The sequence below is a fragment of the Moschus berezovskii genome, chromosome 23 (assembly GCF_049115385.1).
Source record: "Moschus berezovskii isolate FMDL1 chromosome 23, NW_MosBer_1.0, whole genome shotgun sequence".
NCBI lineage: Eukaryota > Metazoa > Chordata > Mammalia > Artiodactyla > Moschidae > Moschus > Moschus berezovskii.
This window is the reverse complement of record NC_142482.1, coordinates 51,144,627-51,172,001: the sequence shown is the minus strand read 5'-3', so window position 1 is coordinate 51,172,001 and position 27,375 is coordinate 51,144,627. Positions and strand designations below refer to the sequence as shown.

The 27,375-nt window shown below is 43.4% G+C and overlaps 1 long non-coding RNA gene across 2 annotated transcripts in view; it reads right to left on the bottom strand.

Annotated features, from left to right (window-relative positions):
* LOC148774204 (uncharacterized) overlaps positions 1 to 27,375 on the bottom strand; it is a 52,196-nt gene that overhangs the window by 24,361 nt on the left and 460 nt on the right. Inside the window, exons 1-2 of one of the 2 annotated variants that reach the window (XR_016036024.1) lie at positions 26,035 to 27,336; positions 25,815 to 25,942 (exon numbers count right to left, since the gene is read on the bottom strand). This is a non-coding gene — a long non-coding RNA (uncharacterized LOC148774204). Of the gene's footprint in view, positions 1 to 25,814; positions 25,943 to 26,034; positions 27,337 to 27,375 lie in introns of those variants that run through there. The other variant, XR_016036025.1, reaches the window with a different exon arrangement.

The window sequence follows — 27,375 nt, the reverse complement described above, 5'->3', positions numbered from 1 at the left end:
TGAAATTAAAGGATAGAAAAAGGTACTCTGTACAAATATCAACTGTATTGTTTTCTATGGTGTGTAACAAATCACCACAAACTATACTGCTTAAAGAATTTCAGTGGAATTCCCTGGTGGTCCAGTGGTTAGGGCTGCATGCTTCCACTGCAAGGGGCAAGGGTTCAATCCCTGGTTGGGGAACTAAGATCCCACATACCTTGCAGTGCAGCCAAAAACTTTTTAAAAATAGGTGGTTCAGTGAGCAAAGAATCCACTTGCCAATGCAGGAGACATATTCTAATGCACATATATGGAATCTAGAAAAATGGTTCTGAAGAATTTATTTACAGGGCAGCAATGGAGAAACAGGCATAAAGAATAGACTTATGGACATGGGGAGAAGGGAGGAGAGGGTGAGATGTATGGAAAGAGTAACATGGAAACTTACATTACCACATGTGAAATAGACAGCCAATGGGAATTTGCTGTTTGGCTCAGGAAACTCAAACACGGGCTCTGTATCAACCTAGAGGGGTGGGATAGGGCGGGAGATGGGAGGGAGTTTCAAAAGGGAGGGGATAGATGTATACGTATGGCTGATCCATGTTGAGATTTGACAAAAAAACAATAAAATTCTGTAAAGCAATTATCCTTCAATAAAAAAATAAATTTAAAAAATTAACTAATTAAAAAAAGTTTCAATCCTGGAGTTGGGAAGATCCCCTGGAGAAGGAAATGGCAACCATTCCAGTGTTCTTGTCTGGAGGATCCATGGACAGAGAAGCCTAGTGGGCTACAGTCCATGGGGTCGCAAAGGGTTGGGCACAGCTTAGAGACTGAACGACGAACAGGAACATGTGTATTCACACGTATTACACATTTATAACAGATACACACTCCTGGATAGATAGGGAAGTCCAGGAGGGTTGCCTACTCTTCTGGCCCCCCTTGTTCTGTTTCTCCCTCTCTAGCTCCTCGGGCTGCTCTTCCCTGAGGACCTGCTGCCTCCTGTGGCCCGGTTCCTGAGCCAGTTGTGAAAAGGAAGACCAGACAGCCACCACCTCCCTGATCATCGCTGAAGGACCTTAGAATTGCATCTCAGGACCCGGACACGGCTTCCAGTTGCCCAGCCTCATCTGCAGTGAGTCTCTGTGACTCCCGAGGAAACCTGGAAGCTTGCGGGAGGGGAGGTCACAAGTTCTGGGCTCCCCTCCCACCCAGTTACTGCCATTATTTTATCACAGCCAAAGCTTATTCCTCCAGGTGGGGTGGGTTCCCTCCTACAAGAGTCACTTTAGGAAGGAATAGAGAACACAGAGCAAGCCTTATATTGGAGCGAGAAAAATTGTCCTCCTCTCTCTGAGGCCTGGAGGAGGTTTGGCCCCACCTCTGAGCTACAGAGCGGTTTGGAGCTCTTCTTGTGGGGACCCAGCAAGGCACCTGGAGGATGGCTCAGAGCGTGTGCTGTGTCGGTAAATTTCTCTCTGAATTATGCTTCCTACCCGCTATTTCTGAATTTCCAGTAAACTCTTATGAAGATGCAAGCTGATGCCTTCCCAGTGACAGAGATTAAGAGAAAGCACCTGTCCCAGGTGGGTGACAGGATAAACCCGGAAAAGCAATGCTTTTTCTTTTGCCGCCAAAATGGCCGGACAGCATCAACAGGAGCAATAGAGAGCTGAGCCCAGAAGGACGAGCAGCGGGGAATGACAAGAGGAGGATTCTGGGGAACGGATCCGACAGACCTGCACCAGCTCCCAGAAATTGCTGGCAACCACCTTGGGACGAATGATTTAGGTGACACAATACGTGATGTCAATGCCATTGGGTTGCCGTCATCACATCCACAGCTGTTTTCTGTGTACAGAAAGCTTTCCATAAATGATCCCACTTAATCACCTCCAACAGACCTAGAAGGTTAGTACCTCTACTACTGTTTTACCCCTGAGGAATCCTTGACTGACGCTCAGAGACAACTGAGCTCAGCTGAAGTAAACAGCCATTAAATGGCACTTGAGGCTTTGAACTGGGCTTTGGAAGTCTAAGCCCCGTGTACTTCCCACTGCTCACCCTGCTCCCTCTTCACCTAGCAGATGAGAAAATTACGTGAGAGCAGTGCCAGTATTGTATGCTGTAAAGAAAAAGTTGCCAAGGGCATAGGCTAGGCTCAAGCATGTTCCTCATCCTGTGGATTTTAAAGAAGTTGCCAGTGGTCACTTGTAAGATGTCACTGTGTTTGGGTAACCATGGATAGGGGAGAATACAGGCTCTTGTTATTTGTCTTGTGCAGAGGATTAAATTGAAGTTGCAGAATCAATTTAGCTCCAAGTCCAAAGGTTCCCCAATCTGGTCCAAAATTATTTCCTCTCTTTATGCCACATGTGGACACCTGGCCTCAGCCTAACCTGAGTGACTACTATCTCAAGCTGTTTTGTCCCTTGGCTTATTTGTCTTCTGAATTATCATCACGACTCTTCCACAATCCCCCTCAAAGTAAATATCAAGTCCTGAAAGAAATGAATACCCCCACGGAGACATCTTTCAACAACAGGGAACATATTACGGTCACGTTTCAGTACCAGGAAGCTGCTAATTCAGACATAAGATGTTTAAACAGCTGTCAAAGATGGACCTTGAAGCACTTTTCTTTGAGAAGAAAACATAACACAAAACATAGGTTTTGAAGTGTATTCGCATAAGACTCCATAGATACCATTATTTTCTCATACCTGAATCCTTTCATTTCACATTCATTTCTGAACCATTCATGTCACCATTGATTTGCAAGAATTTCAGAAGATTCTGACAGATATACCACTTTACAACACTTATACTTACTGTAGGGATAAGAGTATTTAAATACTGTATTAAGATTGTGATGATGTTTTACAAGTGTCAAGCAGCTTTAGAATGAGAAGAAAAGCATTCCAATCACCTGGACTGCAGCCCTATTTCCTCTGCATCTGAAGTAGACTATCATCTGGTCATTTATCTTTGAGTGGTGGAATATTTTTGAGGTTTCAACTCATACAGTATTTGTGCAGGAAAGGTTGGAGGCGGGAGGAGAAGGGGACGACGGAGAATGAGATGGCTGGATGGCATCACCGACTGTGGACATGAGTTTGAGTGAACTCCGGGAGTTGGTGATGGACAGGGAGGCCTGGCGTGCTGTGATTCATAGGGTCGCGGAGAGTCGGACACGACTGAGCGACTGAACTGAACTGAACTGAACTGAATCTCTAAGATGCCTTGCCCTCTCATACTGTGATCCTATCACATTTAAATGGAAAACAAATCAAGAGAAACTAAAATTATCCAGGTTCCCATTATTAGGACACCTATTAGTGCCTTGTCTGGATGTTCTATGGAGTGATGCCAATATCCTCTCTGTTTAGGAAGTCCATGTTTAGCACGGGCCATTTGGATGTTGACTAACACACAAAAATGACCTTTATGCCATAGGAACAAACTTAAAATAGTTTATTAAACTGGTGCATAGGAATTTTCCACCTGAAACCATATTCCCAGGGAGAAAGTCTCCCTGGTTACAGTTTTTACTGGTTGCTTTGTTTATATCTGCCCTGTCCCAGAAAGAATTTTAGACAGCTAGTCACCGCTGTCAGTCTAACATGGTGCCCCATGTATTATTAATAAAAATCCTTCCAGTGCCCACTCTGATGACTTGAGGATGAGGATACAGCAAACACTTTGGAGTTTTTTAGTGCACCATTAAGATATCACTGAAACATCACTCTGACCCTAGCTGTCACTTTTAATACTTTAACTCATGATATAGATTTTTATATACAGATGCTATTGTTTTCGTTTAAACTGCTAGGAATTTTTTATGTTCACAAGTAAAACAAAACAAAATGATAAATCCTGACCTTAATCTCAAAACGGGAAAGTACTGACGGAAGCATTCTAGGTAATTCTGTCTTCTGGGCAGATTCATTCACTCTAGGAGATTGAGAAATAAGGAAGATTATTTACCCAATTAATGAAGACCAGGAAGTGGTGACTTAAGCTGCATGCACTTCCGCAAAAGCACTAACATCTTCCATCGATCAAATACATATTCCATAGCAGGCACTAGAATAGGCAAGGATTTTACAAATGTTTGCCCTTTACCATGATCCTACTATTATCAACAACCACAGAAGAAAAAAATGGAGGTGAGGGAAGGTGTGGATGTTGCTCAAAGTGAAGCCCAATATTCGGGCTTCAAAGTGACATCAGAGGACTTCCCTGGTGGTCCAGTGGTTGAAACTTCGCCTTTCAGTGCATTAATCCCCAGACAGGGAGCTAAGATTCCACATGCCTCACGGCCCCAAAAAATCCAAAAAATAAAACAGAAGCAATACTGTAACAAATTCAATAAAAACTTTTAAAAAAAATGGTCTACATTAAAAAAAAAAAAGAAATCTTAAGAAAAGCTCCATCAGTCTGGCTCCTGGCCTCACCTTTTAGCATGGTGATTCTGCCTCTCACAGGATGCTATGATAACACACATTTGGCATCATGAAGTCCTTGTGTGCTTTCGAGATGGCCGAAAGAAGTTTGGTAGATTTCATGTACACCCACATCATAGCTAATATTGGCCTTCCTTTGAGATAAGCCTGGAGTAACTGGAAGCCTCTGAACAACCCTGGCTCTAATTTGCATTAGCAAATATTTTGAGCCTCTTAAACAGAGACTAGATCACAGACACTCTCGTGTAGGACCTAGTTGGCAAACATTTCCCTTGCCCTTGTCATTCATTAGCAGAATTTGCAGGATTAGATCGGAAGAGACCGACGCTTGGAGAATTTGGTAGAAAAGAGGTATCAGGATCAACGAGAACAGTGCTGTCTACCACAGACCACTCTTTTTGCAAGATGAGTGGGCAGAGAGAAACAGAGAAGGGGACCATGGGTAGGTAGTCACTTTATGGTGGTTTTTGAGGGAAATGATGGGCCTGGCATGGTAGCAGGCAAAGCAGACTTAGGCTTGGCTAGATTGAATAATGGCAATGCACTCTGGAACATAAGGACTGTCCCTAGTCATCTGATATCTGGCCCTGGGATGATTAGGGCAGGATGAGAGGGGTCCAGAATCTAGTCCCCATCCTTAGGAAATTTCCCATATCCTTGATGAAACATAACTAATATGCATGAAACAGAGAACAATGAAAATAGTAACTAGTTGAGCAAGACACATTTTGTAGGCTTTAGAAAAAGGAGAAATTAATGTGGACTACCCTCTTCGTGAAGCTGTAACAGGAAACCTTGCACCTAAAAGGGTTTAAATAAGCATAGGCCAGTATATCCATCAGTTCCTATTTTATCTTTCAGTGCCTTAGTTTTCACATTTGAAAAAGTGGAGGCAACACTTGTCCTTTCTCATAGCTGGAAGGGATAATTACCAAGATCCTTGGAGTGAGGGTGCCAGGATGCAGAGATATCTGAAGGAAGGATATCATCTTGTTAACCAAACAGAAAAGGCAAGAAAATAAGAGATGGGCCTCAAAACCTGGACAAATTGCGGGACTTCCCTGGTGGCCCAGTAGTTAAGACTCTGCACTCCCAATGTAGGGGTAGTGGGCTTGATCCCTGGTTGGGAAAATAAGACCCCACATGCTGTGCAGTATGGCCAAGAAAATTTTAAAACTAAATTAACTTTTTAAAAAACTGAACCAATTACATCCTTTGACACAACCTGGACTGTGCCCAGTGGCACAATATTGAATGCTTCCTGTATGGTGTTTCTCTAACTTTGTGTTGGCCAGAATTTAGCATGTCAATCTTTTTTCACACATTTCTTATTATTTGGCAAACTTTGGAATCTTCAGCAAGAGCAAGCAGTTATCTAGTGCCAGGGACTATTTCAAGAGCTTGAGGGATGTATCAATAAGCCTCTTGAAACAGTTCTGTGTGGTAAGTACTATTAGCACTCTGTTTCACTAATAAGGAAACTTAAGTATGGAGAAATAGCTTGCCCAAGGTGTGACATCTGATGAATGAAAGCAGTGATAGTCTAACTGGAGCCCATGCACTTAACCTTCAAGCTGTAAAGAAATCTCTCAGCACACCATTGTGAGGTACTGCCAAGCAAAGGAAGAGCCAGTATAAATTTCCTATTTTTATGGACAGAAGTGTTGTAAGAGATATCGTACAAGAGGTGTCCACAGATTGCAGTTTCACTGGTAGAGTAAGGGGCCACTTTTTACTATTGAGGTGCCCTATGAGTGATTCTGCATACAGCCAAGTATGGAGGCCATGGTGGGAGAGAACTGGGCAACTAAGAAACAAAAGACAATGGCAAGAGGAGGGATGTAGAAGTAGGACAGCTGGAATGGATGCAAAGTGGGGTAACAGACTGGAAACGACTGAAAATCAGGACAGTAGTTTAGGCATCCAGGTCTCATGCTGTTCTTGACATAAAATAAAGGAATTATCTGACTATCCTAGGCCTTTTCTCTATGTTGAAATGTTAATGCAATGAGCCACAAGGAGTGTGGTTTCAAAACTAGTGGCCAGCAGCACAAACTGGGAAATTGCTTATTTAAACCTCTACGACAGTGAGATTTAACCAGGATGGTTTTGTGATTTGGGGCATGTTTACAAAGGCATAGTCTGGGTAATTTTCCTCTGGACACTGTTTATCCAATTTTCAGATACTAATATTGTAAACACAGGGGCGGACACTCTGGCAGATGCTGGGGAAACAGACGGAGAAGTTCAGCTCCTGCTCTCAAGGATCTCACGGTCCAGTCACACCCATATTTCATCAATGAAAATGCAACAAGCGTGACAAGAAAGGGTACACAGTGCCACAAAGGCACAAAGGGAAAAAAATTCGACTGTTCTAGAAAGTTCCATGGAAGAAGTGTCATGACTGACTATCACAAGATTTGGAGTCTTCCAGATGGTGGGAAAGGATAAGGAAGGACATTCTTGGTGGAAGGGATAAACGGACAAAAGACGCAGGTATCAGAGGGCATGATGAATTCATGCACTTATAAGCTGATATTTGTTTTCCCAACTTAAACAGCACACATTCATTGTCTCACAGTTAGGATGCCATGGTCAGGAGTCTGAGCGTGAAGTAACTGGCTTATCTCCTTCATAGTTTCTCCCTGGCCTGCCTTCAAGGTGTTGGCCCGTGGTGGGGTCTGATTTTAAGGCTTGACTAGGGGAGGATGCACTTCCAACCCCATGCGGTTATTGGCAGAATTCAGTTCCTTGAGGCTGTTGGTTGAGCAGCCTCAGTTCCTTGCTGACTGTTTGGCCAAAGGCTGCCTTGAGGTCCCAAGGTCACGTGAACTTCCCTGACCAGCCACTTACTTCATCAAAGCCAGCCATGGAGAGTCTGCCAGCAACTGGGAAGGGACCATATTAGATCATTTAATCCAGAAAGGTCACCCTCTGTCTTGATGGATTTCATTGATTAGAGGCAAGTTACTCGACCAACTCACACTCAAGGAGAAAAGATTACAGAAAAGCAAATGTATTGGAAGGTGGGGATTTGGGAGGGTGAAGAGCATCAAGTCTCCTTGCCATAGAGGCAGTGCCAAGTCTAGAAGGGGACTGGTAACTTTCTATCCATACGGCCTGCATCGTGAAATACTGTCCCAGTTCAAAAACACGATGAAAAATTCTGGCTGGATCTGTAACAACCTCCTCATTTGCTTTCCCCCGCTGTCTTCGCAGTCTCTGCTGAAGAACTGGTGCACCTGTCTTGTGCCCCTGAAACCAAGCTCCTCTTGGGGTGAAAACGGCCCTGGCTTTCAGTCTCCTATCTCCTGAGTTTCTCCCTGATCAGATTACTGCTGTGTTATCAGGCTCCATTATCATATTATGCTTTTCAGCGTATAGATAGAATTTGGGATTTTCCTAAATGCTTGAAATAATTTTAACCCCTTTAAACCCTCATTAAATGCTGTTTCAGTGAATGTTACTCATTACCAGTGAGATGTACTCACCTCTGGCTCTTTCCAAAGGGCATAGCTTTAGGGGGATAACAGATCTTGACAAGTTATTAAAGAAGGGTTAAGTCCACAGATTTCATTATCATTTCTGGCACAGAGTTTGAGGTAATGTTTTCTTTTTATTTTGTTGCGTGGGTTTTAACACATGAGCCCCCACCTGCCACCGTCACCTGAGGACCTTACTATGTGAGACTTTCAGTGACAAGGCTTGTGAGTTGCCTGAAAGAGATCAGAGAGTATCTTAGAAACAAAGTAGAATTTGTCTCTCTCTCTCTGATCACGATAACCAGAAATGGAAAAGAACACCGAACCAAAAATAGTAGCACCATTTACTCTGACAGAATAGGAAACTAGCAGCTCCTGCTTGTGAGTTTTAGGACTTCAAGCAAGCAACACCTCTGTGACTCCTCCTCATCTGTCAAACAGCAAGGATGACAGAGATGCAAATGTATTTCCCTAAACAGAGTCCAGATTTAGTCCAATGCTGAGCCCAGTGTGTACAGCTCTGAATTTCACCAAAAGAGAAGCCCAAAATAACTGAGTAGTCCACCCTCCCAACAGCAAGCAGGGGTTGCCACGGGTTTCAATAAAATTCTATTTATAGACAGCATTCTGGAGCCACAGTCACAATTGTCTGTTAAATAGAAGAAATACAGGATTATTGTACGCATCATTCAGAACACAGTTTAACAGAACCTTCTAACACAGAAATGAACAATCTTTAAGAACAATCTTTAGATGTGCCTGGGAAGGTAGAGAAATCACATGCTTTGGGGTCCAGAGTTATGGTTCCTAACCTCCCCTTGGCCTTTGGGGGAATCCCACACTCGCTGTGGCCTACATCATTAGTTCTCAGATTTTTTCACATGGGTACTCCTATCTGCAAAAGGAAGCAAGCAAGACATTTATTCAGGTATTTGAGGGAGAGCCTGGAGCAACTTCTAGTCATCATAATATCCCATTTAAAATACCCTCTGTCCCTGGGATTTCCCAGGCAAGAATACTGGAGTGGGTGGCCATTCCCTTTTCTAGGGGATCTTCCTGACCCAGGAATTGAATCTGGGTCTCCTGCACTGCAAGCAGATTCTTTACCAGCTGAGCCACCAAGGAAGCACAGAGAACCAACTGGTGAGTGCCAGCAGGGGTAAACTGGGGGAACAATGGAGTGGGACAATGGGATTAGCAGCTGTAAACTATTCCATATAGAGTGGCTAAACATCAAGGTCCTACTGTATAGCACACTACAGCTATATTTAGTACCTATGATAAACCATAATGAAAAAGAATACTTCATAAGGACATATATATGTATAACTGAGTTACTTTGATGTATACCAGAAAGTAACACGATATTGTAAATCAACTATACATCAATTAAATTTTTCTTAAATGTAGCTGTTTTATCTTGAGATATAGTTGATTTACAATATTGTGCTAGTTTCAGGTATACAGCAAGGTGTTTCAGTTATATGTACATATACACGATTTTTAAAATTTTTTAAGCACTCTGATTCACTATAAAAATCTATCGGAACTTTGTGTTCTAATCCATTTTATATGTGTCCTTGCTTTTTAAATAAAAATGTTTCAGATTAATTATTGTCATGTAAACTCACCTTCCAAAAGTTGTGCCATGTTTATCCTGTGGCCGTGAGTGGGCACTGTGCTTTGCTATGTATCTCGGGGAAGTGGGGAGGGATACCTATTCCCTGGTTTTGAAAGTTTCTGTTAAAGCAATTATACAAATGAAAGAATTGATATCACCATAAACTCATGATTCCCAGCCTCAGGTGGACACCTGACATGACCCAACTCTACAGTGACTAATTTGTAATGTCCCCACTCTCAAAGCTTTGATTCCCTCTCCCTAAACATTCTCCTAGCCAATGATCCTTTCTCAGGGATCTCTTCTCCCCTAACTTCCTACCAAATGGCTCAGACGGTAAAGCGTCTGTCTGCAATGTGGGACACCCGGGTTCAACCCCTGGGCTGGGAAGATCCTCTGGAGAAGGAAATGGCAACCCATTCCAGTACCCTTGCCTGGAAAATCCCACGGACAGAGGAGCCTGGTATGCTACAGTCCACGGAGTCGCAAAGAGTCGGACACGACTGAGTGACTTCACTTTGACTTTCACTTCTCCCCTAAAGAGAATGATGAGCCCATTGGATAGGCCCTTTCTCATGTCCTCTCTGCCCAATCGGCTCACTTCACTCCGTCTGCCTCCGCCCTTTTCCTGTCCTTTCTGTTATTACACACGAAGTGTCCACCCCTACCCCATCAGAGGTATGTGATCCCTACTTGCTCATGCCTTCGCGGGGACCAGGGTCTGGATTTCCTCCCTGACCATCTGCACCCTTGACCCCCCCTTCGTGAATGGACATGGCAGTGTCACGCGGTGGTGGTGGCTCAGTCGTGTCCAACTCTTGCCACCCCACAGACTGTAGTCCACCAGGCTCCTCTGTCCACGGGATTTCCCAGGCAAGAATACTGGAGTGGGTTGCTACTTCCTTCCCCAGGGATCTTCCTGACCCACGGATCAAACCCTGGTCTCCGGCATTGCAAGTGAATTCTTTACCTCTGAGCCACCAGGGAAGCCCACTAGTGTCAAAAGTGCTTTAACTAAAAAAAAAAAAAAATCAAAACACATATATACACTGCTGCTGCTGCTGCTAAGTCGCTTCAGTCGTGTCCGACTCTGTGCGACCCCATAGATGGCAGCCCACCAGGCTCCGCCATCCCTGGGATTCTCCAGGCAAGAACACTGGAGTGGGTTGCCATTTCCTTCTCCAATGCATGAAAGTGAAAGTGAAGTCGCTCAGTCATGTCTGACTCGTAGCGACCCCATGGACTGCAGCCCACCAGACTCCTCTGTCCATGGGATTTTCTAGGCAAGAGTACTGGAGTGGCTTACCATTGCCTTCTCCGATATATACACTACCATATACAAAACAGATAGCTGGTAGGAAACTGCTGTGCAGCACAGGGAGCTCAGCTCAGTGCTCTGTGATGACCTGGATGGGTGGGATGTGAAGGGCACTATATATTCCCAAGAGGGAGGGAATATATGTATTTATATGTATAGCTGATTCACTTTGCTGCACAGCAGAAACTAACACAACATTATAAAGCAATTATACTCCAAAAAAAAATTTTTTTTAAAAACAGTCAAAACAAACAAACCTCACTTGATTTCGTCTCCCATGACAGCTGACTATCCTCTCCTATTTCTGTTCAGAACCAATGTTGTTCTGAACTGTCCCTCACAGCTTCCATTTCTTCACCTCTCCTTCATTTAAAAATTATTTTCACATTTTTAAAATTAAAATTAGACACATACACAGCTTTTAAAATTCGACTATTACATACAGAATATATTGAAAATAGTCTTCTGCCCTACTCTCTATGCCCAAGCCTACTGACCAATGACAAATACATTCAATTCTGCAGATTTTTCTTTGGATAGTCACATTTCTTTTTTTTTAGATAGTCACATTTCTAAATGATATTCTTGAACTTAGTATAACTGGACACATGATGTAACATTCTACACATCAAATTTTTTTGCTCAATGTTATGTGAGTGAGAAAGACCCAGATAATTCGGTCGCTTTCATTACATGTCGTGTTGTGTTACATTCTGTTCAATAAATATAGCAATTCTTTTGAGAGTGGTCATCTGAGATGTCTATAAATGACATTACTATGAGCATTCTTATACATATCTCTGGGCATATGAGTAACTCTTTTTCTGCATTTCTAGATGTGGGATAGGACCAATGAAACTTGGATTTTTACATTCTTTATGAAACAGAAGCTCTTAATATTAACTTGACAATAAAATAGTCTATTTTATAAGTTAATCTTTTATGATTTGCCCTTTTTTGGTATTGCTCAAAAAGGTTTCTTATGCTAAAATAGGGAAAATATTCTTTCACGTTTTCCTCTAGAAGTTTTAATTTCACCTTTCACATTTAAGTCCCTAAGCCACCTTTGATTGATGTTTGAGCATCATGTGCCCTTCTTCTCTTCAAACCTGTAATCTGGATTCCATTTCTACCATGTAACTGAACCAAAGGCTTCCATATTGCTTTCCATATGGATTATGCTAAACTCCAATTCTCCTCTCAGGCTTCATCTTGCTTCGTAATCATTCAGAAACATTTGACACAGTGGATGACTCCCCTTCTTCTTGAAAGATCCTCTTTTCTTGGCTTCCACAATGCTACATTCTCCTAGCTTTTCCTAAACACATCTGGCAGCTCTTTCAGAGTCACTTTTGCATGAGTCCATTTCCTGCCTGACTTCCGAATATCGGGGCCCTCCTGGGATCACTTATCAGCCCTTTTCTCTTTCAACTCTGTTTTCCTAGGCAATCTCATTTACTCTCGGGGTTTGTGTAGATGATCCCCTAAAACTGAATCTCTAGGCTACATCTTCCTTCTGCCCGCCAACCTTCTATCCCCTTTGGACAGATTCCTGACCTCCCAAATTATCATGTCTAAAATTGAACACCTCCTCCAATTCAGTTAATGTCGCCCATCCACCCGGTCCTGTGCCCAGTATCTGGGGAGGGTCATTGTCAATACTTCCTTCTCCCTTAACTCTAGCATGCAAGACAACGATAGATCTAGTCTCTCTCAAACTACATGGGGAATCTGTTTAATTCTCTCCATCTTCACCACTAGACAATCACTGTTTATCACCTGATGATTATAACAACCTCCTAATCATTCTCCCTGCTGTAACTCTTGTGCTCATTCCATTTTTTTTCTCCAAATAGAAACCAGACTGATCTTATGAAAATATAATTGGATTCATGACAATCCTCTCTGCAAAACCCTTCAACATTTATTATTGCACTTAGGATGAAATCCCAAACCCTCGACACGGCCTAGAGGGCACTTGGCACTAAAAGGCACCAGCTTCTCTCTACGTAATCCAGTATATCTTGCTGTCAGCCTGGAATACTCTCCAGGTGTTCGTTTGTTTGTCTCTTCCCTTAAGCCTCAGGTTAAGTGTCGAAACCTCACTCCAATCCCATTACATGATCGCACACGAACTTGTGCTTTCCTTTAGATCATTAGGGCTTCCCTAGTGGCTCAGTCCTGCCAATGCAGGAAACAACAGTTTGATCCCTAATCCGGGGAGATCCCACAGTAGAAGAACAACTAAGCCCATGAGCAACCATTGAGCCCAGTGCTCTAGAGCCTGGGAGCTGCAACTGCCAAATGCCCTGAGCCCACGCGCCCTAGAGCCCGTGCTTTGCAACAAGAGAAGCCACTGCAATAAGAAGCCTGCACACTGCAACTAGAGAGGAGCCCCCACTCACCCAACTAGAGAAAAGCCCGCACAGCAACAAAGACCCAGCACAACCAAAAGCAAACAAATAAGTGTATCATTAAATACGGTTTGTGATTAGATGCTTATCTGATCATTAACTCATTATCAGCATCCCTACCAGACCCTGAGTTCCTGGGGGCAGGGGTCATGTCTTATTGTCGTTATTCTTATTGCTCTTCCCTTCAGTACACCTCGGTGCCTTGCCCGTGTTAAGAACTCACTATGCCCACGTCAAACACAGGGCACACAAAGACGAGCGATGCCCAGTTCTTCACTGAGAAGGCGGCATAGTCTTGTAGGGTTCCTAGCAGGTGCAATTCAAAATCACCAGGCTCTGACCCTGTTTCTAGGAGGAGGATGCTGGAAGTGCCACTTTTCCTGTCGCTGGGCCTCACTGTCCTTATCTGGAAGCTTCCCTGCTCCTGTCTATACATACCTCCACCCCATGATTCCATCATCATCCTTTGTAAGGCTATGATTTCTTTCTATGGGGGAAGGTAGCCTGGGGAAATAAAAGTTTCCCCCACAGAGCCTGCCCAACTGTACTGCCCAGCTGTGTAGGCTATTATTACTTTAAAGCAGTAATTAGTGTATTTGTTCTTAAATTTCATCATTGACCACAAGTAGCACAAAATCCATTCACCTGAGATTATCCTTGTAGATGATTTGGATACAATAAAAGCAAGCCGATTTCTATTTCAGCATTGCTGTGGTTTTATTGCCCCCTGGTGGAGATATTAATTACTTAGCCCTGCCCCTTTGAAGATGCTGCTGTTTTAACAGAGGTCCACAGGTTTTCCCCTGGAGATCATGGGATTCACTCCTCTCCGAGTGAAACTAGAGACAAAAGGCATAAGATAATTTTCTTGATGAAAACTTCTATGTTGACTCCATCTGCATTTTTTTTCTTTAAGGGCAATTTCTTCATTTACTTTCCTTTCACCCAGGAGATGCTTCTGTCCCCTCGGAGACACTGTCCAAGGAGTCAACCACCAGATTGATTATCTATTTTTGGTCTCAAAGAACAATTGGTTGATGACCCCCATTTTAGAGAGTAATATTCAATCCAATGGAAGCTAGTTTTCCAGGGGATCTAAATGCTCAGGCTGTAAATTTTTTCAAATGTATAAAAATAATAGAAGTACTACCAACACACACACGAAGTTATGTATAATAACTGCATCTTAGGGACATGTCCCCTGTACACATGGTTTCGTGTTTCCAGATGCATTTTCACTCTCTGAATCAGAAACTTACCCATGAGACACAATTCATCTACTCACAGCTGTACCTCCTTGTTTTATGAAGTAGGGGAAAGGTAGATATGGGGAATGACATTTCTAACTGACAGAAAATACTTTAGCAAGGTTTATATATATTTGACTTCCCTTGTGGCTCAGACAGTAAAGAATCTGCCTACAATACGGGAGACCCAGTTTCGATCTCTGGGTTGGGAAGCTCCCCTGGAGAAGGCAACGGCTACCCACTCCAATCTTCTTGCCTGGAGAACCCCATGGACAGAGGAGCCTGGTGAGCTACAGTCCATGGGGTCGCAAAGAGTCGGACACGACTGAGCGACTAACACTTTCACTTTATACATACAGATGGTGTTACCTACTGAAGATTTTGGCCAATCCAATATATATCTATATAGATAGATAGATATTACTCTCTCCAACAGATAGAATATTTCCCAAAAGCTAGAGATGGCTACCTTTATCATTAATGAAAAATTCAATGCGAAATGGCGAACTGTTCAAAAAGAAGAACCAGCAGTGGAAAGGCAGTTTCTCCTGTTATTTGCATTCCCATTTTTTCTCTGTAGCACCGGATTTAGCATCAGACAGCTCTGGGTCTGAATCCTGACTCCTTCCTAACGAATTTTGTTCCTTGAGGCAAGTTACTTAAGATTTCGAAACCTCAGAATCTTCTTATCATCTACAAGGTATAATAATATCCACCTCATAGACTTGTTGTGAAGCTTGAATGTGATATTATATGTAAAATGCTGTGCAAAATGCCAGGCACATATTAGGCATTCAAGCAACGGTAGCTGATATCATTACTGTAATTATTCTTAAGGTTATTCAGAAGGTTATGAATGATCTTGAGGGGGGAAAAAATAACACAAAGCCAATCAAAGCTAATTGTTTGCATTCAGGAGCAGTATTTAATCTCTTTCAAGAAAAGACTCTCTTTTAGAAGAGATTATGAATCTCTTTTAGGAGAGATTATGAATAGCAAATAATTAATAAGTAACGTTCATTTTCTGCACTCATTTCTTCCTGTCTCCCTGGGGCAGGCAGAGCTCTAAACTGGCTCCTAAGACCCCAGGGCCCTAGTGTGTACCCCCTGAATAACCCCCTCTCCTTGAATATGGGTGTACTCTGTGAATATGACAGGGCATCACACTCGTGGTTGCAGATATATTTAAGGTTCCACATGGGTGGCCCTGGCCAAATCAGGTGAGCTCCCTTTTTTTAAGTGATTGATTTTTTTTATTTTTTACTGAAGTATAGCTGAATTTAAATGTTGTGTTAATTACTGAGCACAGCAAAGTGACTCAGTTATACATATATATGTATGTGTATATATATATGTATATATATGTATACATTGTTTATCATACTCTTTTCCATTATGGTTTATTATAGGATATTGAATATAGTTCCCTGTGCTATACAGTAGGACCTTGTTGTTTATAAGTCATGCTGTCTATGGTACTTTTTAATAGGATCCTGAGTGGATTAAGACTGTCATTAATCCCATTCAGAGTATTTTTTTTTAAATCTCAGACGTTAAAAATTTCATTTCCAAAATTTCACTATCTTTCCTGTCTCTAATCTTTGCTTTTTGCTCAGTCACAAAGTTGTGTCGGACTCTTTGCAACCCCATGAACTGCAGCATGCCAGGTTTCCCTGTCCTTCACTATGTCCCAGAGTCTGCTCAAACTCATGTTCTCTCTAATCTTCACCTCCTTAAACTTTCCTCTAGCCCTTTGAACATATAGAATATAGCAATAATAAGTTTTAATGCCCTTGTCTGCTAATTCCAACATCTGTGTGAGTTTGGGGTCCGTTTTAGTTATTTTCCACCTAATTGTGGATCGTATCTTCTTGTTTCTTTGCACGCCTGGTCCATTTTTTAAATTAGATTTCTAACATCATCAGTTTTATCTTGATGGGTCCAGAAGAGTTCCGTGGTTCTATAAATGTTCCTAAACTCCTGGGTACAGTTCCATTACTTGGATGCAGTTTCAAATATTACTTTTATGGTTTGTTAGGTGGGACTGTAATGATGCTTTGTTGCTGCTGTTGTTGTTTAGTCCCTGAGTCATATCTGGCTCTTGTAAATCCATAGACTATAGCCTGCCAGGCTTCTCTGTCCATGGGATTCTCCAGGCAAGAATACTGGAGTGGGTAGCCATCCCCTTCTCCAGGAGATTTTCCTGCCTCAGGGATAGAACCCTCATCTCCTGCATTGGCAGGTGGGTTCTTAACCCCAGAGAAGCCCATTATGATGCTTAGTGAAGGGCTCGTTTTCCCCACTACCAAGGACAAGTACTTAGTACCCTCTGAGTACTCTAACCTATGTCTTCTGAGGTTTTCTAGTCCAACTAGTGAGAACAGGCATCGTGAGAGCTCTGGGTGCCATTCCCTCTACTGCCTTTGGGTGGTTCTTTCCCCAGTCTTGAGTAGTTTTCTCACCTGCCTGTATTGATGAGTCCTGTGCTGAGTACTCAAGGGGACCCTGTGCAGTCCCCAGAGTTCTCTCTGTCTCCTCTTAGGTACTTTGCTCTGCAAACTCTAGCCACCTTTTCCCTTCCTGAACTCCCAGCATCTTCTTCTCAATTCAAGGATTCCATTGGCTGTTTGGGATTCTCCTTCCCTGTACCATCAGCTGGAATCCTTATCAAAGCAATTAGATAAGGTTCTCACTCTATCTGCTTTCCATCTCTCAGGGACCATTGTCCTTTATTGCCTGATGTCCACTGTCTTAAAAGTTACCGTGGGCTTCCGTGGTGACTCAGTGGTTCAATCCCTGTCAATGCTGGAGGCACAGGTTCAATCCCTGGTCTGGGAAGATCCCACATGCTGCGGGGCAACTAAGCCAGTGTGCCACAATTACTGAGCCGGCACTCGAGAGCCCGGCCGCCATAACTACTGAGCCCAGGCTCTGCAACAAGAGAAGCCACGGCAATGAGAAGCCCGTGAGCCGCAACTAGAGAGTAACCCCCTCTCGCCACAACTAGAGAAGAACCTGCGTGGCAGTGGAGACCCAGCACAGCCAAAAATAAATAAAATCATTTTAAAAAAGTCATTGTTTCACATGTTTTGCTTCTAATTGTTTCTAGTGGGAGGGTCATCTGGTCCTTATTATTTGATCTTGTCTGCAAGCCAACCTGAATCATGTTATCTCAGGGGAAAGGGAAGAAGATTGGAGGCATCCCTTTACCAAACTTCTTGAAGTTGTCAAGATACATAATAATCATACAATTGAGAGAATTTTTGTTTTTTAAAAATATATGGCAGATTCAGGAAAGAGGGGGAGAAGGCAATGGCAACCCACTCCAGTACTCTTGCCTGGAAAATCCCATGGACAGAGGAGCCTTGTAGGCTGCAGTCCATGGGGTCGCTAAGAATCGGACACGACTAAAGCAACTTAGCAGCAGCAGCAGGAAAGAGGACAGGGGAGATGTCTCTCTTTTTTTTTCCCCTTCCTGTGGCAACGTTGAAACATTCTTTGCCTTTTCCCTAATAGAATGGGAAATAAAAGAATTTTTAAATTGTTGGGAAGCTGAATTCAACTGAAGCTAAATGTAGAAGAAGATAACAAGCTGAATATTTCCCTCTAGCAGTTTGGAGGGATAGCATATCTGCTCTGAACAACTGAGAGCACAATTTACTACATTGTGTGGTGTCCTTGGAAAGTAAGATTCTCCCTGCTAGGTGAACATGACTGCTAACATCACTGCGAATATCTATCACTGTCACCCTTTCGGCACTTAGCTGGTAAATAGCAATCTAATTAATAGTCAGTTGGGATTCACTCTGGAGGAGGAATAAGAACGAACTCAGCAGGAAAGTTGTAGGCTTGCCCACTGTTACTGCTTTTAAACCTTCAGAAGGTGCACTGAAAGAGACTGATGGAGCCACTAGTGATAAACCCTGTCAGGAGAGCCCGGGTTCCCCCTTACAGTGCTTCTGGGGTTCACCACTGTCTGGGTACCATCTTGGGGTCCCCATCACTACTAACACCACCTGTTCGAAAAGTAAAAACACATTTGGAGAAAAATGGAGGATTGGTGTCATGAAATATACTATGATCCTCTGCTGAGGGCCAGAAAAACTGCTAAGGGAAGAAGAGTTTCATGTAGGATTCATGCAAGCGACATGGACGTAGGATAATTGGGTGTAACCATATCCTGGCCCCATAGGTTGACAAATAAGCCCCTTTCTGATCCTCAGGCACCTTATGTGGCACGTATAATAATACACAACCTCTCCAAGATCAAGAACAAGATGATACTACTTCTCCTGGGGTACCATTCCAGTCCTCACTGACCTGGACTCTGTATCCTCCCAGTTCCCAGGCAGCCACCCTGGACTCCATGCTCTCCCTTGCACGGTCTAAGCATGCTCTGAAGCAGAGCATCCTTACTCACTGTTCTGTCTGCTGAGAACCTGCCACCTCCCTCCAGCCACAAGGGTCATTTCCTCTCCACCTCCCTTAAAGCCCCAATCTAAAATTATGCACCCTCCAGTTATTCTCTATCCTCTTCTGAGCTTTATTTTCCTGCACAGCACTTTTACCACCTCCCAGAGTATCCGTCTATTCTATCGTTTATCCCATTGCTGATCTTGACTTTAAGCTCCCCGAAGGCAGGGACTTTATTTTGGTCTCTCCTGTATCCACAGCACCTGGGACCATGCCTAGTGAAAAGTAGGAGCTCAATATACATTTGTTGAGTGAAAAAATAAGCAAGCATGTAGAACAAATGGAAAGCTTCGTGTGCGTGTCTGTGTGCGTGTGTGGATGATAAGAAAACTGGCTTGCCTAGGTGAAAGTAACAAGTGATGCTTGGCCATAAATTAAAATTTAATTCACCAGGCAAACTGGAGATGTAGAGATATTAGGAGCCTACTGGTATGGGGTCAGCTGGGGTGCCTGAGGAGTAATCCAGGAAGGTGATGAAGGATTCATGAGAAAAATGAACAGATTGGGTCTGAGACATTTCCCCAAGAAAGAAAAGCATCTGATAGGAGAGGGGCTGCAGTTCATCCCATGGCTAGCTGACGTACACTCCATGGAGAATGGAACAGCTCAGGCTTTTTTTTGACCCACACAGTTACTTAATCTTAGCATCAGAGAGTCTGGTGGCTGGTACCCAACCATGCACAAAAACTGACCATCAGCTGCACTCAGGACCATTCACAAAACTGAGCTGGAGTTTTGCATTAGCTCTTGAACTGGCATTTTTAAAAAAAACACAAAGCTTTATTTTACTTGGCTGTGCTGGGTCTTAGTTGCAGCACTCAGGATCTTCAATCTTTATATCTTTATTTTGGCACGTGGGATCTAGTTCCCTGACCAAGGATGGAACCCAGGCCTCCTGCATTGGGAGCACTGAATCTTAGCCACTGGACCACGAGGAAAGACCTGAGCTGCCCTGCTAAACAGGGATCTTTTTGTTTCTAAGAATGATTAACATTTTTTTCATTCTAGGTCCACAGTCTCTGCCTGATCCTTGGACTCTTAATGACTGTCCCTAAAAGAATGTCACCCACTGACCCATTACTGAAATGCAGGGTTAAAGCAGACATTATCATAGACCAACTATGGGCTCAGCAGAGCACCTGACACTTAGGAAGTGCCCAATCCCTGTTTAGGGAATTAAATAAAAGAGCCATTTCTGCAAGCAACAACACTGGTGCCACCTGGTGTGTGGACGCAGCCCATACAGGCAAAGAACTGAGTTCCTCTTTCTCAAAAGGCTTCCCAGGTGGTTCTACTGGTAAAGAACCTGCCTGCCAATGCAGGAGACATAAGAGACCCAGGTTCGATCCCTGGGTTAGGAAGATCCCCTGGAGGAGGCATGGCAGGATACAGTCTATAGGGTCACAAGGAGTTGGACACTTTAGCACTCACATTCTTCTTTCTCAGTGGAGGCTGGTCAAGACAGCTCAAGACACACACACGTCTTTATTTGGGAAAGTCATCCTGACCTTTCCCCTGTATAAACAGTCTCCCTCTCTCTTTCTGTCATTATCTCTGCCTCCTTCCCCCATCCTTAACTCCCAACAAAGCTGTTGTACCTGAATTTCAGTCTTCACATGGAGAGAGAAATCTGTAGCAGCCTCCCTGTGATGGATCTCCTGGAGAGACTCAACAGACTTTCTGAGTGGAGAAGAGCTATAATTTCCTTCCAAGTAATTCTGACTATCAAGCCCTCACCGCAGCTTATTCGGAGAGCAAGGAGCAGGCAGCTCGCTGGAGCTGCTCTAATTGTAGAGCCTGATCAAAGGCAAGACAGAGGGAAGCAGGGAGTCATGCAGCTTGTGTGACCCCCACCCGCTCAGAAGGGGGTTTCTCCAGAAGAAAGAAAATTGGCAGCATCCACTGTGAAAAGGGCAATGCTTGCTTTCGGTTGGTGGTAAATGACAAGTGATACTTGCACTCTTTTTATTTTCCCCTAGAGCTTTGAGGCCTGATACATGAGGGCTAGAGGGCAGTTGAATTGTCCTTGTGGGTCTAGAAAGGAGATGGAAGCAAGCTTGTGGCTAAAAAACAAAAAGAAAAATCTTGTTCAAAAGCTAGATTATCCAACAAGAATTTTCTTCACTTGCAGTGATGTTAATCTGATACAGTTGTGGGCCTTTGGCCAGAATTTAGAATTTTATCTCCTTTACAATAAAAAATAGGTCAACTCTAAATGTCAAAGTGTAGTCTAAATCAGCCACCATGAATTTTATAATTACTGTGGATAAGTGAAGCATTTGCCATGCCTGTATATATTTAGTCAGTCATTAAATATATGTGTGTATATACATTTAATCCTCCCGATAACTTTAGGAGGTAGACGTTGATATTATTGCTATCTGCTATTTTAAAGATGAGTAAACTGAGACTTAGGAAGGCGGTATAATTGGTTGGCCTTCTCTGAGCCCAGACTCTTCTCCTGTCTGCTTTCCTATGCGCACAAATAATTCCAAATGCTTCTTAAAAATGCAGACTCTGGAGCATCCATATCGGAGATTCTGATCCAACATATCTCTTCGAGTTGCTGGGAATCTGCATTTATGACATGCTACAGAGGTTATTTTGAAACGGATATGGCAGTATCTCACTTTGAGAACTGGTGGTCTGGGGGTTATTAAGTATTCAGCATGTTCCCAGTCGAGTCCTTCTACTAGAAGAGCAAGGAGCTGGCCCCCAGAGGTTAAGCAACTTCCTGGAGGCCAGTCCACTACCAAGACAGCTGGCCCAGCATTCTTTCCACCACATTCCAGTGGAGAAAAAATTCAAGTCTCTGAGAGAGCTTTGTTCTCCCCCTAGCCTTTCAGTTCTTGCAAGCAGCCAAACTCCCCTGGAGCGTCCAACAATATGTTCAAGGCCAGCGCAGAAAAATCACACCACTCATTCGAAAAGTCTCCGTGCTCTGTGCCCACGTACTGCCAAAATTGGAAGCAGTGAAAATCATTTAAATATTACTTTTCTTTAATTGTGAGAATATCAGTGTGTGAAAATTACCATGTGTAAACTTAAGAGCTGTTACAGCTTTCTGAAAAGCAAGCTTGCCTTTCCAACTGCCATTCAGCAAGGACTGGCTTTCCTCTTACACATCCCTGTTCAGCCCTCATCATTGTCTTAGACCCACATACGACCTAAAGGTGGTTCAGAACTGGTTCTTCAGGATAGATGTACAATAGAAGGCTTATAATTCTATGAGATTATTATGGCTACATTTCCGGTGAGGCTGTCATCCTCCAAGCTATTCCTCTGAGATGGGTGTTTCCTCTGTGTATTTACCCAGTTTGTGTTGAATGAACCAACATTGAGATCAGTGGCTTAATGCCAAAGTTCGGCAAACAATTGTTCCCCTGTCTGTGGGCTCATTCATTTATTTCTGAGAGTTCTCTGCCAGAATCTGTCCTGTCAAGTCCCTTTGAGGGAGGCGTAAAATATGCTTGCACTCTGCATTTTAGGCAATTCTATTAATTCATCACTGGTGTCATGGCAAGCTTTTACACATGGATGTCACAAACCTCGATTATGCAAATATGTTGTGTATTTCTTAACAAACCGCTGGTACAACTTGCCTTGACTCATAGTAGTTTCCTTTATATCATGACCATTTACAGACCAATTTGTGAGGTTTCTAAATGTGCTCGGTTCTGTTACTGAGGCAACCTGCCCCAGCGGATTCCGCAGATAGAAACTTCACATCTGAGTGACACAACGTGTGCGTGAAGGGGAGGGTTGTTTTCCAGAAATACAGTGTTTGGGTTGAAGTGTCTGACAAAAGGACATTAAGAACCAGAACAATAGCGGGTTTTAAAATTAGGTCTTTAAATTCAAGATGACACTCGAAATACCACCCTGTTTCTTACAATCTGGTGCTCTCTTTTCTTTTTTCCAGAAGCTGCAAGGCTCCCTGCGCTCCGTCTCAGGATGCAAAACAGCTGAGCCTTACGGGGGAGTTTTGTTCCCTACTCTATAGCCATCCTGCTGAACAGGGCTCTCCATGTGGCAGGGGAGGGTTTTAGCAGTTGAATGAAGCCACTTAACAAAATGTTTCACGCGCCTGGGAGTTGTTACTTAATGAGATAAATCCCCCTCATGTAGAAGCTATTTCCTGGGAGTTCTGTGCCTTCCTGGAAGTGGTACAAACTCTTTAGGCCATTAGGGTCTCACAGAATCATTTCATACTCTTGTGGGAATTACTTTATCATTTTAAATCAGAGATCAGCAAACATTTCCCATAAAAGGCCAGATAATAAATATCCTCCACTCTGTAAGCCATATGGCCTCTGTCACAACTATTCAACTCTGTGGCAGAAAAGCAGCCAGAGACAGCATGTGAACGAATGGGAGTGTCTGTGTTCCAATAAAACTTTATTTATGGACACTGGAACTTGGACGCCATGTAATCTTCATGAATCACTAATTAATGTTCTTTTTCCCTCTATTTTTTCAGCCATTTAAAGTCTATTCTTAGCTCATGTGTCAGATAAAGACAGGCAGTGGGCCATAGTTTTCCCCATCCTTGCTTTAAGCCAACTGACTGATAAAATAGAAATACCAACAGTCATCAGCTTCTCTCATTTACCTAATCCTTAGCAAGCACTCGAAAAATGTCAGCTATTCCTGAAATAATCAGTCAGTTGGGACATGTTTGGGAATGAAAGTCAGCACATAATTTTTCTATGCATAGGAAGAATGCTGGTAGACTCAGTGGATTTGGTGATTGGGATCAGAATTGATTTCTCTGATGTCCCACTGCCTAGAAACTCTTAGGGTCTGAACTAGGAGAGTTTTCAATGTGAAATCTAATGCCCCACTCTGATATACAAATGTTCCCAGGGCTGCTGTCTAGTTTTCCCATCATTCTTGGAAGTATAACTTTCAGAACAGACAGAAGGGGAAAACTAACTCCACAGCTTGGGTTATGGCAAGTAAGGACTTTGTTTTCTTCTTCACTCTGACCCACTAACCCACAAAGATCCATTCTCTACCAGGGAAGAGGATGAGAAGAAGCTGGTATAGCACCCAGACTCCTAGTTGTGACTTGTTGTAATAAAGCTCCTTCCTGGAGGGAGAACACCTTGATAAAATGAGACCAGGGTTTCTTTTTCTCTGAGCTTGATTGTCTAACGAACTTCATCTTATTCTTCGCTGTCATTTTCCTGCTCAGTCCTTTCTCCTTCTTGCCATTTTCCTTTCTCCTTTCTGTCTTTTGAAGTAATAATATGAGGGGATTCCCTGGCTGTCCAGTGGTTAGGAGTCTGCACTTCCACTGCAGGCAGCACGAGTTCAATCCCTGATCAAGGAACTAGGATCCCAGATGCTGGGCAGCACAGCTAAACCAACAAACAAAAAGATAACCAAAAATAATGAAGTAATGATTTGATATTCTGATGTGTTCTATACCTTTCGAACTCCAAGTGTGATCCTCTGACAACAGTGACAGAACCATTGGGAGCTTTTCAGAAATCTGGGATTTGAGGTCGCATCCCAAAACCTACTGAATCATAATCTGCATTTTAACAGGCCTGCACCATAAACTTTTAAGAGGCACCAATCCTTATGATACCCCCATCACTCCAGGAAAAGAAAACAAGACAAAACTCAGGATTACATAGATTCTGAATGGAAGTAAAGACTTGACCTTCCAGAGTTTACTCATAAGTGATGAGAAAAATTGGGCTTCTCCATCGTTTCAGACAGTAAAGAATCCGCCTGCAGTGTGGGAAACCCGGGTTTGATCCCTGGGTTGGGAAGATTCCCTGGAGAAGGGCATGGCAACCCACCCCAGTATTCTTGCCTGGAGAGTCCCCACAGATAGAGGAGCCTGGTGGGCTATTAAGTCCATGGGTTCACAGAGTCAGACACAAGCAACTAAGCACACACAGCACATCCAACTTTAAAGTGAGCAAGTGATAGCTCTGCTTTGGTGAGACTTGAAGGACTTTTTTCTCTAGCAGTCTTCAAAGTGGAAAAAGGTTATCCAATAGCAGAGCGGATAGTTAAGGACACAGAGCCTGGAGCCTTAGAAGAGGGTTCCAGCTCCAGGGAAGGGAGACGTGGAAATGATTCCAGCACACATTCTGTGGCTCAGACTGAGGGTGACAGAGAGGCGTCAGAGGAGAGTGAATAGGACAGTCATTCCTTGGCATTCTGGAAAACAAACAGGCAGTGGTGTGTCCCTCAGGGACCATGTCGGGGGAGAGGGGGGCGGTGAGAAGAAAGCCTTGATTTGTAGCATTTATCAGTTTCCATGGTGTACCTGGCCTTCCCTGGTGATTCAGATGGTAAAGAATCTGCTGCAATGCGGGAGACCTGGGTTCGATCCCTAGGTTGGGAAGATCCCCTGGAGGAGCGCATGGCAACCCACTCCAGTATTCTTGCCTGGAGAATCCCCATGGGCAGAGGAGCCTGGTGGCCTACAGCCCATGGTGTTGCAGAGTCGGACACGACTGAGCGACTAAGCACAGCACACAGTGTACCTCGTCCTACCTTGGCTGATTTTAAACTATCAGTGTGGTATCACTGAAGGTGGAGTTGGGAAGAGACATAGAATAGCACACCATGATTCAAGCGACGTAAATAAGCTCAGAAACGCAGTAAGTTGTAATGAAATAATTAGGAACTGATGAGTTGTACTTATTACCTTTGTTTTTAATATGACTAATTGTGAGTTTACATAATGTAAGTTTTAGCAATGGCTGTGTTGAACAACTAAGTACAAACAGTCCTGAAAATTGGCTCTCATGAGGCACGATGAGCAGACTCTAGCACATACCTTTAAAAGGGGCATTTTCCACACCTTTGGACTGTAAATCACAGGAAGTCTCAAAAAATACCTGCAGAATGCATTTGGGTACCGTTTCTTCACGCTGATATCCCAGCACACATCTGTTCACAGCTTGCCTTCAAAGGAAAAAAAGAAAAAACATCTGTAGAATTTCACTCTTAAGGTTCATCCTGCAAACTTTCCTTAAACTTTCTCCAGAACATCTTACAGGCGTCCTCTTTGTTGAGTTCTTCTAGTTGAGAATTTTCCAGTTTGCAGTTGGAACGTTTCATGTGACTTACTGCACCCATGAGTTAATACTTTCAGAAACATTCCTAAAACACCATATTAACCTTATTTCAACTGTTCATTCACAAATTTTTAACGTTTGTTGCTCAATAATCATAAAGCCTTGGCTTGAGTTTCATCTCATCTTTCTTCTTCTTCAATTTTAGTCAAAGGAAAACTGACAGGCATCACAGCCGTAAGGAGAGACAAAGGAGTTCAAATGCTATAAAGCAAATAATCAGTTTCCTATAACAGAGCTGACCATTAATTTCCTTAGCAGAATCCAGAATTTTACTACATTTCCAAGAATCCATACTAGTATTTTCCGGGTGTTGTGGACACATGGGACTGAATAAGGCCACCTGGTTCCTCTTCAGAGATCCCTCATTAACTACTTCCCTGCCCCTGCCCTAACACACACTCACACACATACATACACACACACACACACATACACACTCCCCATCTAAGTCACTTAACCTCTCTGAACAAAGGTTTGCATCTTGTAAAATAAGGGACCGGTAAACAATGTCTTTTCCAGTGAGTCAACTCGTCGCATGAGGTGGCCAAAGTATTGCAGTTTCAGCAATGTCTAGATATCTTTCAGCTTTCTAAAATTTGTTTAATTTAGCTTTTCAAATTTTACTCTGGAAAATTAAAATTAATTGGAAATAGGATAAAAAGAAAAAAAAATCCAGGAAAGAACAACTTGTTGCTCATTTGGGCAGTCTGCCTGGTCTGCCGTTTTGGGATGACACCGTGTTAATTCTTTGAGAGAAACAGGTACATTCATCCACCCTCTTTCCTTATAAGGCAACAGCTCATAAAAATGCCTCTTCCATAAAAAAGATTTGCATGACCCATTTCGCCGCTGCTGAGCTGTTTGTGATCCTGAAAGTCTGGTTTTCTTCACTGTGTGGGTTTCGGTGTGCGTCACCGTCCTCTCCGAGGTCGCCCCGCGCGACACTGCCGTCTGGGGCCATCCGGGCCGCCTCCACCTCCCACCTGTCCTCCAGGGCTTGGGCGGACTGGACTCCTCCGCCGCCTTCCTGCAGCCTTCTCCTCCCCTCCCCTCGGGGTCTGTAACCCCAAAACCAACAGCTTGAGCGCCCGGCTCCGGCAGCAGGGGTAGGGGCGTGTCCCACGGTGCCTTGAAAAAAATAAGACGTCCCGGAAGGATGCCAACGCCTAGGATACTTTTAAAACGAACTTGGCGAGGCAGGGGGAACTCCCGCTCACTCCTCCCTGGAGAGAGGGCATCCCAGGCGTGCCTTAAACGTCT